This window comes from Quercus lobata, chromosome 8 (genome assembly GCF_001633185.2).
Source record: "Quercus lobata isolate SW786 chromosome 8, ValleyOak3.0 Primary Assembly, whole genome shotgun sequence".
In the NCBI taxonomy this organism is placed as follows: domain Eukaryota; kingdom Viridiplantae; phylum Streptophyta; class Magnoliopsida; order Fagales; family Fagaceae; genus Quercus; species Quercus lobata.
In genome coordinates, this window is record NC_044911.1 from 53,132,066 (window position 1) to 53,144,635 (window position 12,570).

Below are 12,570 nucleotides of genomic sequence, written 5' to 3' on the forward strand. Positions count from 1 at the left end.
GTGGAAGAGTGTGTGACTGGAGGAAAAAAAATTTAAAATTAAAATAGTAATTTCATATATAAGTGATAAGTAACCACTTACAATCTGTCACATCAGAATTATGATAAAAAATTGAGAAATAATTTGTAGTCCTGTAACTATTCTTGTATATGCTTTGCTATTGTCTTTTGCTTTGCTACTGTCTTTTATGTTAGACAAGATCTAGCATTGACATTGATTAGTACATCAATTAGTGTATGTGATAACTAGGCGATCAGGGCATGGTGTCTTGTAATTAGATGATTCGTACTTGATTAATTATCTTTTTTATCCAATAAGCAACCGAACAAACAAATCACAAAACAACATATAAAAAAAAAAACATATCAGGTGCAAATAAGAGATAAAAAGACAATCTTATACAGCTTTTGTTGAAGTTGAAACACATTATAATATTGTAATTCGGCCGCTAAATTGTAAGAAAGGGTAAATAAACAGATGATTCGATGACCCCATGAATTGAAACCCATCGTAAATAACGTATTAATTGACTTGTCCCTGTACATGTCATATCATTATTGTTATATAATTATATGTCTTCGTATAGCTCACATAATTACTCTTATATATTAGCTATACTTCACTAAATCTGGCCGGTAAAATATTACTAGCTATGATCCCTCTTACCCGTTTTTTATTATTAAAAATCTTAGAATTATATATTCTTCTACATTTTCTGGGTTAACAACGACTGTAGTTATATATATATATATATATATAAAAGGTTTGATTCAAGTTATATATGATGTAATTTTAAGTAATGTTACACCACTTAATATTTTTTAATTGGATACGAATTTTGACAAATCCACCATTAGATTACATTATCTTCATATATTCTCCATACTTGAAAAATTTTGAGGTGATCAAAGATTAATAACTATGTCATCAATCAATTGTTTAAATTCAAATTTTTGTAGTTTAAAATAATGTATAAAAGATGAGTTTAAAAATCGAATGGTAAATAGCATCCAATTAACATGAAAATTGGCATGAATGTTAAAAACATATAGATCATGGAATTTAATGGTGGGATTTTCAAAATATGAATTATATAATAAGTTATTGGGTGGTGTAATATTACTTAGAGTTACACAAAGTGTAACTTTTAGCAATGTTACACTATATTTTTTAATTGGATGCGAATTTTGACAAATCCATAGTTAGATTACATTATCTTCATATATTCTCCATACTTGCAAAATTTTGAGGTGATCAAAGATTAATAGCCATGTCATAAATCAATTATTTAAATTCAAGTTTTTGTAGTTTAAAATAATGTATAAAAGATAAGTTTATAGATCGAATGGTAAAAAAATCCAATTGACATGAAAATTGACATGAATGTTAAATATATATAGATCATGGAATTCAACAGTGGAATTTTCAAAATATGAATTCTATAACAAGTTATTGGATGGTGTAATATTAACTAAAGTTACACAGGCGTAACTTGAACCTAACCCATATAGGGTTGGGTTCAAGTTACACTTAGTAAAACATTAAGCAATGTTACATCACTAATTATTTTTTAATGGATGCGAATTTTGACAAATCCACCGTTAAATTACATTATTTTCATATATTCTCTATACTTGAAAAATTTTGAGGTGATCAAAGATTAATAGCCATGTTATCAATCAATTAATTTTATTCAAGTTTTTGTGGTTTAAAATAATGTATAAAATATGAGTTTATAGATTGAATGGTAAATAACATCCAATTGACAAGAAAATTGACATGAATGTTAAAAACATATAAATCACGGAATTCAACAGTGGGATTTTCAAAATTTAAATTCTATAAAAAGTTATTGGGTAGTGTAATATTGTTTAGAGTTACATCAGGTGTAACTTTAAGCAATGTTATATCACTCAATATTTTTTAATTGGACACGAATTTTGACAAATTCACTAGTAGATTATATTATCTTCATATATTCTCTATACTTGCAAAAGTTTGAGGTGATAAAAAATTAATAGCCATGTCATCGATCAATTGTTTAAATTCAAGTTTTTGTAGTTTAAAATAATGTATAAAAGATGAATTTATAGATTGAATGGTAAATAACATCCAATTGACATGAAAATTGACATGAATGTTAAAAACATATAGATCATGGAATTCAATGGTGGGATTTTCAAAATATGAATTTTATAACAAGTTATTGGGTGGTGTAACATTACTTAGAATTACACCTGGTGTAACTTGAACCCAACCCTATATACCAAACTCATATAGGGTTTGATTCAAGTTACACATGGTATAACTTTAAGTAATGTTACACTACTCAATATTTTTTAATTGAATGCGAATTTTGACCAATCCACTGTTAGATTACATTATTTTCATATATTCTCTATACTTGCAAAATTTTGAGGTGATCAAAGAATAATATCCATGTCATCAATCAATTGTTTAAATTCAAGTTTTTGTAGTTTAAAATAATATATAAAAAATGAGTTTATAGATCGAATGGTAAATAACATCCAATTGATATGAAAATTAGCATGAATATTAAAAACATATAGATCATGGAATTCAATGGTGGAATTTTCAAAATATGAATTCTATAATAAGTTATTGGGTGGTGTAACATTACTTAGGGTTACACCAAATGTAACTTTAAGTAATGATACACCATTTAATATTTTTTTAAGTGGAGTTGTAACATTACTTAGGGTTACACCAAATGTAACTTTAAGTAATGATACACCATTCAATATTTTTTTAAGTGGATGTGAATTTTTACAAATTCACCGTTAGATTGACATGAATGTTAAAAACATATAGATTATGGAATTCAATGGTAGAATTTTCAAAATATGAATTTTATTACAATTTATTGGATGGTGTAACATTACTTAGAGTTACATTAAGTGTAACCTGAACCTAACTCTCATATATATATTCTTTTAATAGTATGCTTATTACCTAAGTCTTAAGTAATAATGTTATTAAAAGAATATTAATAAGTCTTAGGGATGCTTATTACCTAAGCATGCTTATTATTTTAATAGCATACTATTTTATATATATATATATATATATTCTTTTAACATTAATAAGTTTCACTTGAAGGTATAACAATTCATATTAATAAGTTTTGGTTTCTACGTATTTAATGAGGAAGATCTCCCAATACATCATGGTCTTCTGCATGTTGTGCTTTGATTTTCATTAGAAACAATTCTATAGGTTAGGCACTGTTTCTTAATTTGAATTTTCATATAAAATGCATGTCTTTTCTTCCCTACTATAATGGTTGCCGCAAAAATAACAAACAGTTAATCGCCATGCAAAAAGTCCAAATCTATCAAATAAATTCAGGGGATGGGTAATAAAGAATGGTTACCTGATATTTGGAGGCAAATTCAACAAAGATTGGCGAGGATAAACAGAATAGGAGCAGAGAGATGGCATTGTGTGGGGCTATTTGAAATTTTCTTAAGAAAAAAATTTGTAATAACTTAAGATTGCAAATCGCGCAATTTTGAAAAGCTCCTAGAAGTTGCTTATTCTAAAACGTGAAAATCTGCAGTTTTAAAAAACACACTCTCACTAATATTGCAGGGTCAAATGTTTTAAAATATTACGTTTTGGCTAGAATCACGCATTTGGGTTTTCAAATCATGGGCAAAACGGACACTATGTTAAACTTTCGTGTGCATTACCGACTAGTTCTTACATATAATTTGAAAGATCTCTGATACATCATGGTCCTCTACACGTTGTGCCCTTTTTTTTTTTTTTTTTTTTTTTTTTTTTTTTTTTTCATTAAAAAAAAAAAATTCAATAGGTCAAGCACTAGTTCTTAAGTGCATTTTAATATAAAATGCATGTCCTTCTTCTTCTTCTTTTTTTTTTTTTTTTTTTAAATAATGGTTACTGTAAAATGAGACATGATGTAAATGACAATTCTATATATGCCAAATGGAAGAAAATGGTTATCCTCGTTCTAATGGCTATTTCATATTATGAATTTTGAGTAATTGTCTACTACTTTTATATGAATTCATAACTTTTTATCTATTATTTATAGCTAATCATGTCATAATTGTGGTATAAGTTGGCCGTTGGGGTACATACTTCGTCAATGCCGAATATTAAGTTTGACCAACATGCTTATTATAATGATGTATCACATATTCTTTAAACAACCGAGTTAATACTCTCAACCCATCAATTAACTAATGTAATCTCTTAATAATCACAGTTTATCCTAAACTGTTATAAATTAAGAATCATTTGTCACATGTGGGAACCGCAAATCAGGCAGGCAAACGAAAGTTCTTTGAACTTTATTCGTACAAAGTTACAAACCATTATACAGTTTGACCTCTAAAGGCCTATCTTCTAGACGGCTGCAAATATCATGCCTGATCAATTCATTTCTTGAAGCTCTTATTTAGGTTCGAGCGGCAAAGAAAATAAAAAAGAAGAGAAAACCGTTACAATTTGGAGATAAATTGCTGTTCGCTTTGTGAAACCAGGTACTTTCTCAACATCTTGCCTGAAGTTGACCTTGGAATTGCACTAGTGAAGCTGACTCTTCTTAGTTTCTTGTATGGGGCCACCTGAAAGTTCCATATACACATAAATTACAAAAGAGTTTAGTGATGGTTGTGAAGCACGGATGCGGCACCAGAGGAGCTGCACCCGCGTCCGACATGGCGTGATGCGGCGATGCGCAAGGGACGTCGCTGCCCGCGCGTCATGCCACGTGGTTTTTTTTTTTTTTTTTTTTAGCCAACTCGTGCCGACGCGGCTCCAACTCGGGCCGATTCATGCTGAATTGGGCCGACTCGGGCCGTATCGGCCGAAACAGCCTATTCAGGCCGAAATTCAAAAAAAAAAAAAAAAAGGTGCGAAACACACTGTTTGAACTTAATATTAAACCCTACTTCAACTCACTTCACACAAACACCAAACTTCAGCTCTCTGCCTCTCTCTCACTCCGTCACTCCGTCACTCGTCTCTCACTCTCTCTGTGCTCTCTGCCTTTGTCTCTGCTCGCTGTGAGACACTCAGCCACTCGGCACTCAGTCACTTGACTCACTTCAGTTCATTCTTTCTTCAGCTCTCTCTCACGCATTCTTAACTCAGGTATTGATATAAAGCTTTCAATCTTAGTTTGATCTTTGATTTGTGATTTGTGATTTGTGATTTGTGAATTTGTGATTTGTGAATCTTAGTTTTCAGTCTTAGTTTTATTTAGTTAATAGTTATTACTTATTACTCATTGTGATTTGTGAATCTGTGAACTTGGGTTTGATTTATTATAAATTTATTTAGTTAATACTTAATAGTTATTATTTGTAGGTTAAATTGAATCTATTGAATTTGCAATGGATGAAGTTACTAGCACAGAAACTTCATCTCAAAAAGTGCCAAATGCTGAATGTCCTCTTTGGCAGTATGTGATTAAAGTAGAAAAACCACCCAGTGCTACAGTTAAAAAAGGTGGAAACACATACTTTAAGTGCAACTATTGTGGTGTAGTTTATTTGGGATCTTATTCTAGGGTTAAGGCCCATTTATTAAAAATTCTTAATAAAGGTATTAAAGCATGCCCTAATGTGACACCGAGCCATAGGCTGGAAATGCAGCGAATGCATGATCAAGTTGAGAATGATAAGTTAGAGAGAGAACAGAGAAGTCGAATTCCCTTACCCCCACCTCTCCCAGGTCGTGGGCCTATACCTATTTCCCCATTTCAGAGATAGGAAGGGAGTGATAGTACAAATTCGGTTGATGGTAAGAGGAGGAAGGTGACTAGGATTTCTCCTATTGAGAAAGCATTCCAGAATAATGCTAGACATGAATTGGATAGTAGAATTGCTAGGATGTTTTACACTAGTGGGCTTCCATTTAACTTTGCAAGGAACCCATATTATCGTAATTCATATGCATATGCTGCTACCCATAGCATCCCAGGTTATGTTCCTCATGGATACAATGCCTTGAGAACAACACTTTTGCAAAAAGAAAGAGCTCATGTTGAAAGACTTTTGAAACCAATTAAGGACTTTTAGCTTGAAAATGGTGTAAGCATAGTTTCTGATGGATGGTCAGATCCACAAAGGAGGTCTCTTATTAATATTATAACTGTATCAGATGGGGGTCTAGTGTTTATAAAGGCAATTGATGGGTCAGGAGAGTTCAAAGACAAATATTATATTGCTGGGGTGTTGAAGGATGCTACAAAAGAGATTGGACATAAAAAAGTTGTCCAAGTCATCACTGATAATGCTAATGTGATGAAGTCTGCTGGAGCTCTTATTGAAAGTGAGTATCTTAAAATATTTTGGACACCCTATGTTGTCCACACTCTCAATCTAGTTTTGAAAAATATTTGTGTAGCAAAAAACACTGAAAAGAATGAAGTTACATATGATGAATGTAGTTGGATTACACGTATTGCTAATGATGCATCCTTCATACGTGTTTTTATTATGAACCATTCAATGAGGTTGACAATGTTTAATGAATTTTGTCCATTAAAACTGCTCCAAGTTGCTGATACTAGATTTGCTTCGATTTCTGTAATGTTGAAAAGGTTGAAGTTGATAAAAGATGCCTTCAAGCCATGGCTATTAGTGAGCAATGGGCTTCTTATAGGGAGAATAATGTTGAAAAAGCTTAAAACGTGAAAGATATGATTCTAAGTGATCTTTGGTGGGATAAAGTTGATTATATCCATGAATTCACAACACCTATTTATGATATGCTGCGAGTAGCCGACACAGATAAGCCTTGTCTTCATCTTGTGTATGAGATGTGGGATTCAATGATAGAGAAGGTTAAGGCAGCAATATATCGGCACGAAGGCTTGGAAGATGATGGGTATAGCTCATTTTGGAGTGTGGTGTATGATATACTCATTGATCGATGGACTAAAAATTGTACACCACTACATTGCTTGGCTCATTCCTTAAATCCTAAGTAAGTACATTTATTTTCTATTTTCCTTAGTTCCCCCTTTTAGTAAAACACACGTTTCATCTATATTTGTTTTTTAATCTTTAACTAGGTATTACTCCATTGAATGGCTTTCGGAGAATTCAAAACGCATCTCTCCACATCGGGATCATGAAATTTCTATGGAAAGGAGCAAGTGTTTGGATTGATACTTTGAAGATGAGAATGAATTAAAGGTGGTGAAGTTTGAGTTTGTTGCATTTTTAGTAGGGAGGTTTCCTTCACCAGATGCCTTGACAGATAGGTGGGCTTTACTCTCTTTGGTTTGGTGGCAATACCATGGCTTCGCATTTCCAACTCTTCAATCCCTTGCCTTTAAACTTCTTGGACAACCTTGTTCATCCTCATGTGCTGAGAGAAATTGGAGCACATACAAATTCATTCATTCCTTAAAAAGAAACAAAATGGCTCCTGCACGCGCTGAAGATTTGGTATATGTGCATTCTAATATTTGACTCTTCTCAAGGCGCAATGAGAAGTACGTATATACAGCAACAAAGATGTGGGATATTGCAGGAGACTCTTGGAATGAGAGCGACATACATGGAGGAGTTGGAATTCTTGAGAATGCAGCCCTTACACTTGATAAGCCAGAGTTGGAGGCCATGGTTATTGGGAATGCTAGCACTAGTGTTACTACTAGTGAAAGTGAAGTTCGAAGTGAAGCTATTGATCTTGATGATGATGATGTTGGTATTTTGTTTTAGTTTCCAACTTGTGAGTCGTATTCTAATTTCCGAACATCATGGAATGTTTTAGTTTCAATCTTGTGGGTTGTATTTAATTTATGAACATCATGTTTTAGTTATTATCTACTATTGCTCTTAAATTTGGTATATGTTTGTATAATGTGAAAAAGTATGCTTAGTAATATATTAAAAATATAAATAAAAATATTTTTAATAATTTTTTAATCGCCGAGTCTCGCCGCACCCGCACTTACCTTTTTCAAAAATTTTCAAGTCCCACACCGCACCCGTACCCGAGTCCCGAAACGCACCTATGCTTCATAGAGTGATGGTTATTGAGGAAAGAAGACAAAAGATGACAAACCTGGTCAGTCACAAATTTAATCACTTGGCCTTCACTGAGCGTAGAACCAACTACTCTTACCAAGTATGCCATTGGTATCTGTCCTGCTTCGTCATCTTCCACCCAGAAAATTTTCTTGTTAGAGAAACATAGAGTAACAGATAGAGCTAGAGTGAAAGAGATGTGAAAGTAACACACGGTATAACTGCTGCATCGAGAATTGAAGGATGACTCAGAAGTATTACTCCAGTTCTGCTGGAGCCACCTGCTTACACATTGAACACCAGTCGAGTAATCAAAATACTATTTGGTATCCCTTTTAATTAGTTGTTTCATTTAGCACCAACCAAGTCAAATTTTGCTTTCCAAAGTAGGAGTAATTAAGCCATCAATCCCTTAGTTTAACGTTGCCACTTCAATCACATAATAAATGAATGTCTAAATTTCCTTTTTTATAATTGATAACACATCAAATTGTGAGATTTATGTAGCAAAATTTATTGTAACCCTAGTATCACAAAAGTTAGAAACTGAATTAGTGCTAAAATTTTAAGGTACCTGATACCCATTATGCATGTTTGATGAGCTCCTTAACCCTATCCACAATGAAAAGAAACCCATCCTCATCAAAATAACAAATATCACCGGTTTTCAACCACCCATCTGAATCAATTGTTGCTTCAGTAGCTTCCACATTTCCCAAATAACCTTTCATAATAGAAGGGCTCTTCAGCCACAGTTCTCCTTCCCTATAAGGTGGCAAGGACTTTCCTGTTTCAATATCAACCACCTTAGCACAAAAGCTTGGAATCAACATTCCTGATGACCCCGAACGAGCTTTAGCCTCTTTGTGAGTTGGCGAAAACGTTGCTGCTCCACAGATTTCTGTTAGTCCATATCCTTGCCTTAGCTCTACCCCTGGAAACCTTTTTCTAAACCCATCACCTACTTCTTTGCTCAATGGTGCAGCCCCAGTGGTCACCCTTCTCAACGACGATTACTCAGACTCAAACCCTGCTTTGCTCTGTACTTTACTAGCCCAAGTATCACTGGTGGCACAACTGGTATGTGATTAACTTTGTGTGTTTTAATTGCTTGAAGCATAGCATGGAACTCATACTTTTTCATCACCACCGTAGTAGTTCCCACACAAAACAATCCTAGCGCGAAAAAAGAAAGGCCGTAAATGTGAAATATAGGAAGGAAACACAAAAATACATCATTTTGAGCTGAGCTTACGTCCACAGTCCATCTCAGAAATGCCACATCGGCGATGAAATGTGCATGTGTTAGAACTACACCTGATTAAATAAAAGAGAATAAATGATTATCATGTGGTTTGGTCCATAGGGAAAAAACTAGAACTACACACAAAAACTAGTGCACACAGTGTGATTTACACAAAATACACTGAAAACATAAAAGGGTTCGTAATTGGGTAGTGCATATTTGCACACATTGTGTGCAATAAAGATGGCCTTGGTTCAAAAGCTTGAGCCTACACTAAAATATGCTTAGCGACTATATTTTTAGCATTTGAATTGTGTATTGTCAAAATCCAATAGAGGGTATACATGCACAATAATTAACGCAATGGCCAATGGGTTATTATTATGCTTGAATTAAGGATAATTGATATGTCTTGATTCAAAGCTAAGTCAAAAGTCTTATAACTCAATTGAAATTGTTTGATATTTCCGACAAAAACTTTTAACTTTCTCGTTGTAACTAATGAATTATTAAAAAAAATGACATATATATTAAGTCTTTGTTTTAATATTTATGCTAGAAAGTAGAGACAAATAGTAAGTCATAATAAAACATGTGATTGTACTAACAAGACGCACCTTTGCTTGAACTAGTAGTCCCAGAAGAGTATAGTATAACTGATGTGTCTGACTGAACTATCTTGACTTGTGGCAACTGATATAAATGATCAGAGCTTTCAATTAATTCTTCAATGGACAAGGACGACGAATCTTTGTTTGGTTTTCTTGATGTTAGAATTGTAGGCACCTCAATTGGGACCAATTTGTGAAGCTCTTCAGGTGCTGAAATTGCTAGCTTGGCGCTTGATTCACTTACTTGCTTGGCTATTTCTGACTTGGTGTTAAGTGGGTTGGCTGTGGTTAATATTGCACCAATTGAGAACACTGCAAGGCATATGGTTGGGTACAAGAGCGAGTTTGGTGACAATACAAATACCACATCACCTTTACTGACCCCAAGAGTATGGTACAAGCCCTTAGCAAGTGAATGAATTGATCTTTGGAGCGATGCATAGGTGAACTGCTAATTTGTGGCTGAGTCTATGAGTGCAATTTTTGACTGCTTGGTGGGGATGCGGGAAATGAGCTAGCACATATGTAGCAATGTCAAGGTTTGGCCTAGTGGGGATTTTATGTTGGTCACCAAGTTTATTAATCAAATAATAGATTTGGGTTTGTGGTTCAAACCCACTTTTCGGATAGTGTGGCGGTCCAGGGTTGCTGGAGTCTTCTTTGGTGGTGGTGTTCCCTGCTTTTGCTGCTGACATTTCCTGATGAATTTGCTAAGATATAGGAAATGTGCTTTAGAAAATACTTTGGGTTTGTGTGAGTGTGACATAATAATGTATATTGATGTGGGTTAAATACAAATCTTCTATACCATTTTTTGTGTTCTACTTTATATTCCACCAATTACAATTTACCATGTATTTGTTTAACTTTCTTTATAAAACAACCAAAGTTCAAAAAAAAAAAAAAAAAAAAGGTTGTGGTGGTGGAACATTAAGTGAAGCACAAAATTAACGTTTTCTTTCTAAAAAAAAAATATATATATATATATATATATATATATTTTGACTTATACTCCAACTAAAAGTTTGTTATCAACATTTTAAGAACAACTAATTAATAAATTAATTTTATATTATTTTTGTAATATATTTCCCCATATTAAGGGATAACATTTAACAACTATTTAATTTAAATAAAATTAAAAGTCGATCATCAAAATTTTCTAAATTTAAATCTCACACAAATCATGTTTTTGTTTTTATCCTCAAGTTGCATCTTATTATATTAATATTTTATTAGGATATTAAGCTACACGACTCTTGACTAAGTAAGGATAAGATTTGACAATAATTTAATTTAGATAAAACTTTTTCATCTAAGTTTTAGAAATTTGAATTTTACTCCAACTAATAGTATATTAACACACCTCTTTCACGTATCTAGAAATTTGAATTTTGACAAAATCACCGTTAGATTACATTATCTTCATATATTCTCCATACTTGAAAATTTTTGAGGTGATCAAAGATTAATAACCATGTCATTAATTAATTGTTTAAATTCAGGTTTTTGTAGTTTAAAATAATGTATAAAAGATGAGTTTATAAATCGAATGGTAAATAACATCCAATTGATATGAAACATGAAGGTTAAAAACATATAGATCATGGAATTCAACGATGAGATTTTCAAAATATGAATTCTATAACAAGTTATTGAGTGGTGTAACATTACTTAGAGTTACACTAGGTGTAATTTTAGTTGTAATTTTAAGCTGTAATTTTAAGCAATGTTACACTACTCAATATTTTTTAATTGGATGCGAATTTTGACAAATCTACCGTTAGATTACATTATCTTCATATATTCTCCATACTTGCAAAATTTTGAGATGGTCAAGGATTAATAGTCATGTCATCAATCAATTGTTTAAATTTAAGTTTTTGTAGTTTAAAATAATGTATAAAAGATGAGTTTATAGATGGAATGGTAAATAACATCCAATTGATATGAAAATTCGCATAAATGTTAAAAACATATAGATTATGGAATTCAACGGTGAGGTTTTCAAAATTTGAATTCTATAACAAGTAATTGGGTGGAGTAACATTATTTAGAATTACATCAGGTATAACTTTAAGCAATCCACTCAATATTTTTTAATTAGATGCAAATTTTGACAAATCCACCGTTAGATTACATTATCTTCATATATTTTACACACTTACAAAATTTTGAGGTAATCAAAGATTAATAGCCATGTCATCAATTAATTTTTTAAATTCAAGTTTTTGTAGTTGTATAAAAGATGAGTTTATAGATAGAATGGTAAATAACATCCAATTGACATGAATGTTAAAAACATATAGATCATGAAATTCAACGGTAGGATTTTCAAAATATGAATTCTATAATAAGTTATTGGGTGGTGTAACATTGCTTAGAATTACACTAGGTGTAACTTGAACCTAACTCATATAGGGTTGTAACCGGTTCAGTTTGGTCGGTTTTTTTTATCTGGCCAACCGAAACCGAAATTTTCGGTTTGCAAAGTTCTCAACTGAAACCGACCGAAATAGTTGAAACTCAATCAGTTTCGGTTTCAGTCTGTTTTTCGGTCGGTGTTCGGTTTTTGTGCCTTGAGTTTGGGCCAGTTGGGCCTTTCGGTTTTTTTTTCCAAAATTTTTCTATTTTTTTTTTTTTTTTTTTTTTTTTTTTTTTTTTTTAATGCAGTATT

General features: G+C 32.4%; 1 pseudogene; it reads right to left on the bottom strand.

Annotated features, from left to right (window-relative positions):
* Window positions 1–4,490: 4,490 nt before the first annotated feature.
* LOC115954610 lies at window positions 4,491–10,588 on the bottom strand (annotated as a pseudogene).
* Window positions 10,589–12,570: the final 1,982 nt, after the last annotated feature.